Genomic DNA, 6,178 nt, shown 5'->3' with positions numbered 1-6,178 from the left:
ACGAGAAGCACCCACAGGTGTGGAGGGGCAGGCCACCCCTTCATCTGTGCCCAACGTGGAGGCTTTTCTCTAAGGTGAAGGTACGCTGGAGCGTGGTCATTGAGGACAAGTCGACGAGAGACTCCCGAGTACGTCTACAGCCAGCCTTGCGGTAAGCTTGTGCGCTCGGAAGAACCTAGGGTAACAATGGGGCAAACTAAAAGTAAATATGCCTCTTATCGCAGCTTTATAAAAATTCTCTTAAAAAGAGGGGGAGTTAAAGTGTCTACCAAAAATCTAAATACGCTCTTTCAAACAATAGAACAGTTTTGTCCATGGTTTCCAGAACAAGGAACTTTAGATCTAAAAGATTGGGAAAAAATTGGCAAAGAATTAAAACAAGCAAGTAGGGAAGGTAAAATCATTCCACTTACAGTATGGAATGATTGGGTCATTATTAAAGTAGCTTTAGAACCGCTGCAAACAGAAGAAGATAGCGTTCCAGTTTCCGATGTCCCTAAAAGCTGTGCAGTAGATTGTGAAAAAGAGGCAGGGATAGAGTCCCAGAAAAGAAAAGGAAGTTCACACTGTAAATGTGTAGCAGAGCCGGTAATGGCTCGGTCAACGCAAAATGTTGACAATAATCAATTACAGGAGGTAATATATCCTGAAACGTTAAAATTAGAGGAAAAAGATCCAGAATTGACAGAGCCATCAGAGTCTAAACCACGAGGGCCAACTCCTCTTACAACAGCTCAGATGCCTGTAACCTTAGAACCTCAAATGCAGGTTAAACAAGTACAAACTCCAAAAAAAGATCAAGTAGAAAAAGATAGAGTCTCTGTCACGGCAATGCCAATCCAAATACAGTGTCCACAATATCAGCAGGTAGAAAGTAAGATCCAGCCACCAGTAGCCTATCAATACTGGCCGCCAGCTGAACTGCAGTATTGGCAGCCTCCAGAAAATCTGTATGGACAGCCAGGAGCATTTCCAGTGCCACAGGGCAGGGTGCCATATCCTCAGCCGCCCACCATGAGACTTAATCCTACAGCACCGCCTAGTACACAGGGTAGTGCAATACATAAAATTATTGATGAGGCAAGAAAACAGGGAGATATTGAGGCGTGGCAATTCCCAGTAATATTAGAAGCAAGACCACCTGGAGAAGGGGCCCAAGAGGGAGAGCCTCCCGTAGCTGAAGCCAGATATCAGTCCTTTTCTATAAATATGCTAAAAGAGATGAAAGAAGGAGTAAAACAGTATGGACCCAACTCTCCTTACATGAGAACATTATTAGATTCCATTGCTCATGGACATAGACTCATTCCTTATGATTGGGAGATTCTGGCAAAATCATCACTCTCACCCTCTCAATTTTTACAATTTAAGACTTGGTGGATTGATGGGGCACAAGTACAGGTCCGAAGAAATAGGACTGCCAATCCTCCAATTAACATAGATGCAGATCAACTATTAGGAATAGGTCAAAATTGGAGCACTGTTGACCAACAAGCAATAATGCCAAATGAGGCCATTGAGCAAATCAGGGCTATCTGCCTTAGGGCCTGGGAGAAAATCCAAGACCCAGGAACCGCCTGCCCTTCCTTTAATACAATAAGACAAGGCTCTAAAGAGCCATACCCTGATTTTGTAGCAAGACTTCAAGATGCTGCTCAAAAGTCAATTACCGATGAGAATGCCCGTAAAGTCATAGTGGAGTTGATGGCATATGAAAATGCCAATCCGGATTGTCAATCAGCCATTAAGCCATTAAAAGGAAAGGTTCCCGCAGGATCAGATGTAATCTCAGAGTATGTTAAAGCATGCGATGGAATTGGAGGAGCTATGCATAAAGCTATGCTTATGGCTCAGGCAATCACAGGAGTTGCTTTAGGAGGACAAGTGAAAACATTTGGGGGAAAATGTTATAATTGTGGTCAAATTGGTCATCTAAAAAAGAATTGCCTAGTCACAAATAAGCCAAATGTAACTACTCAAGCTACTACAACAACAGATAAAGGGCCACCTGGCCTATGTCCAAGATGTAAAAAGGGAAAACATTGGGGTAATCAATGTCGTTCTAAATTTGATAAAAATGGGCAACCACTGTCGGGAAACGAGAGGAGGGGCCAGCCTCAGGCCCCGCAACAAACTGGGGCGTTCCAAATTCAACCCTTTGTTCCTCAGGGTTTTCAGGAACAACAACCCCCACTGTCGCAAGTCTCTCAGGGAATAAGCCAGTTATCACAATACAGCAATTATCCCCCGCCACAACTGGCAGTGCAGCAGTAGATTTGTGTACTTTACAAGCAGTCTCTCTGCTTCCAGGGGAGCCTCCACAAAAAATCCCCACAGGGGTATACGGCCCATTGCCTGAGGGGACTGTAGGACTAATCTTAGGAAGATCAAGTTTAAATCTAAAAGGAGTTCAAATTCATACTGGTGTGGTTAATTCAGACTATGAAGGCGAAATTCAATTGGTTATTAGTTCCTCAGTTCCTTGGAGTGCCAGTCCAGGAGACAGGATCGCTCAATTATTACTCCTACCTTATATTAAAATTGGAAACAGTGAGATAAAAAGAACAGGAGGGTTCGGAAACACTGATCTGGCAGGAAAGGCTGCATACTGGGCAAGTCTGGTCTCTGAGAGCAGACCTGTGTGTAGGGCCATTATTCAAGGAAAACAGTTTGAAGGGCTGGTAGACACAGGAGCAGATATCTCTGTAATTGCTTTAAATCAGTGGCCAAAAAATTGGCCTAAACAAAAGGCTGTAACAAGACTTGTCAGCGTAGGCACAGCTTCAGAAGTGTATGAAAGTACAATGATTTTACATTGTTTAGGGCCAGATAATCAAGAAAGTACTATTCAGCCAATGATTACTTCAATTCCTGTTAATCTATGGGGTCGAGATTTGCTACAACAATGGGGTGCAGAAACCATTATGCCCGCTCCATTATACAGCCCCATGAGTCAAAAAATCATGACTAAGATGGGATATATACCAGGGAAGGGATTAGGAAAAAATGAAAATGGCATTAAAGTCCCAATTGAGACTAAGAAAAATCAACAAAGAAAAGGAATAAGGTATCCTTTTTAGGGGCGGCCACTGTAGAGCCTCCTAAACCCATTCCATTAAATTGGAAAGCAGAAAAACCGGTATGGGTAAATCAGTGGCCCTACCAAAGCAAAAACTGGAGGCTTTACACTTATTAGCAAAGGAACAATTAGAAAAGGGACACATTGAGCCTTCATTCTCACCCTGGAATTCTCCTGTATTTGTAATTCAGAAAAAGTCAGGCAAATGGCGTATGTTAATGGACTTAAGAGCCATAAACGCTGTAATTCAACCCATGGGGCCTCTCCAACCTGGATTGCCCTCTCCGGCCATGATCCCAAAAGACTGGCCTTTAATTATAATTGATCTTAAGGATTGCTTTTTTACCATTCCTCTGGCAGAGCAAGATTGTGAAAAATTTGCCTTTACTATACCAGCCATAAATAATAAAGAACCAGCCACCAGGTTTCAGTGGAAAGTATTACCTCAGGGAATGCTTAATAGTCCAACTATTTGTCAAACTTTCGTAGGTCAAGTCCTTCAACCAGTTAGAGACAAATTTTCAGATTGTTATATCATTCACTATATTGATGATATTTTATGTGCTGCAGAAACAAGAGACAAATTAATTGACTGTTACACATTTCTGCAAGCAGAGGTTGCCAACGCAGGACTAACAATAGCATCTGATAAGATCCAAATCTCTGATCCTTTTCATTATTTGGGGATGCAAATAGAAAATAGAAAAATTAAGCCACAAAAAATAGAAATAAGAAAAGACACGTTAAAAACACTAAATGATTTTCAAAAATTGTTAGGCGATATTAATTGGATTCGGCCAACTCTAGGCATTCCTACCTATGCCATGTCAAATTTGTTCTCTATCCTAAGAGGAGATCCAGACTTAAATAGTAAAAGAATATTAACCCCAGAGGCAACAAAAGAAATTAAATTAGTGGAAGAAAAAATTCAGTCAGCGCAAATAAATAGAATAGATTCTTTAGCTCCACTCCAACTTTTAATTTTTGCCACTGCACATTCTCCAACAGGCATCATTGTTCAAAATACTGATCTTGTGGAGTGGTCATTCCTTCCTCACAGTACAATTAAGACTTTTACATTATACTTGGACCAAATAGCTACATTAATTGGTCAGACAAGATTACGAATAATAAAATTGTGTGGTAACGACCCAGACAAAATAGTTGTTCCTTTAACCAAGGAACAAGTTAAACAAGCCTTTATCAATTCTGGTGCATGGCAAATTGGCCTTGCTGATTTTGTAGGAATTATTGATAATCATTACCCAAAATCAAAAATCTTCCAGTTTTTAAAATTGACTACTTAGATCTTACCTAAAATTACCAGACATGAACCTTTAGAAAATGCTCTGACAGTATTTACTGATGGTTCCAGCAATGGAAAAGCGGCTTACACAGGGCCAAAGGAGCGAGTAATCAAAACTCAATATCAATCAGCTCAGAGGGCAGAGTTGATTGCAGTCATTACAGTGTTAGAAGATTTTAATCAACCTGTTAATATTATATCAGATTCTGCATATGTAGTACAGGCTACAAGGGATGTTGAGACAGCTCTAATTAAATATAGCATGGATGATCAGTTAAACCAGCTGTTCAATTTGTTACAACAAACTGTAAAAAAAAAAAGGAATTTCCCATTTTATATTACTCATATTCGAGCACATACTAATTTACCAGGACCTTTAACTGAAGCAAATGAAAAAGCTGACTTACTGGTATCCTCTGCATTCATAAAAGCACAAGAACTTCATGCTTTGACTCATGTAAATGCAGCAGGGTTAAAAAACAAATTTGATGTCACGTGGAAACAGGCAAAAAATATTGTACAACATTGTACCCAGTGTCAAGTACTACACCTGCCCACCCAAGAGGCAGGAGTTAATCCCAGAGGTCTGTGTCCTAACGCATTATGGCAAATGGATGTTACCCATGTACCTTCATTTGGAAAATTATCATATGTTCATGTAACAGTTGATACTTATTCACATTTCATATGGGCAACATGCCAGACAGGAGAAAGTACTTCCCATATAAAAAAAACATTTATTATCTTGTTTTGCTGTGATGGGAGTTCCAGAAAAAATTAAAACTGACAATGGACCAGGTTATTGTAGTAAAGCTTTCCAAAAATTCTTAAATCAGTGGAATATTACACATACAACAGGAATTCCTTATAATTCCCAAGGACAGGCCATAGTTGAAAAAACTAATAGAACACTCAAAACTCAGTTAGTTAAACAAAAAAAAGGGGGAGACAGTAAGGAGTGTACCTCTCCTCAGATGCAGCTTAATCTAGCACTCTATACTTTAAATTTTTTAAACATTTATAGAAATCAGACTACTACTTCTGCAGAACAACATCTTACAGGTAAAAAGAACAGTCCACATGAAGGAAAACTGATTTGGTGGAAAGACAACAAAAATAGGACATGGGAGATAGGGAAGGTGATAACCTGGGGAAGAGGTTTTGCTTGTGTTTCACCAGGAGAAAATCAGCTTCCTGTTTGGATACACACTAGACATTTGAAGTTCTACAATGAACCCATCGGAGATGCAAAGAAAAGCGCCTCCACGGAGACGGAAACACCGCAATCGGGCACCATTGACTCGCAGGATGAATCAAGTGGTGATATTAGAAAAACAGATGAAGTCACCACGCACCAAGAAGGCGGAGCTGCCAACCTGGGCACAGTTAAAGAAGCTGACACTGTTAGCTAGAAAAAGCCTAGCTAGCACAAAGGTGACACAAACCTCAGAAAAAATGCTGTTTGCAGCTTTAATGGTTGTATCAACGGTGGTAAGTCTCCCCATGCCTGCAGGAGCAGCTGCAGCTAATTATACCTACTGGGCCTATGTGCCTTTCCCGCCCTTAATTCGGGCAGTCACTTGGATGGATAATCCCACTGAAGTCAAGAGAAGGCGTGTGGATCCCTGTGTCCATGGATCGACCATGGGAGGCCTCGCCATCCATTCATATTTTGACTGAAGTATTAAAAGGCATTTAAAATAGATCCAAAAGATTCATTTTTACTTTAATTGCAGTGATTATGGGATTGATTGCAGTCACAGCTACAGCCGCTGTGGCAGGAGTCGCATTGC

General features: G+C 40.7%; 1 pseudogene; it reads left to right on the top strand.

The window, feature by feature from the left end:
- The first annotated feature begins 147 nt into the window (after positions 1-147).
- On the top strand, positions 148-5,797 carry LOC131382743 (endogenous retrovirus group K member 8 Gag polyprotein-like; annotated as a pseudogene).
- Positions 5,798-6,178: the final 381 nt, after the last annotated feature.

This window comes from Hylobates moloch, unplaced genomic scaffold (assembly GCF_009828535.3).
Source record: "Hylobates moloch isolate HMO894 unplaced genomic scaffold, HMol_V3 SCAFFOLD_2966, whole genome shotgun sequence".
Taxonomy (NCBI): Eukaryota; Metazoa; Chordata; class Mammalia; order Primates; family Hylobatidae; genus Hylobates; species Hylobates moloch.
This window is presented reverse-complemented; position numbering and strand designations above follow the sequence as displayed.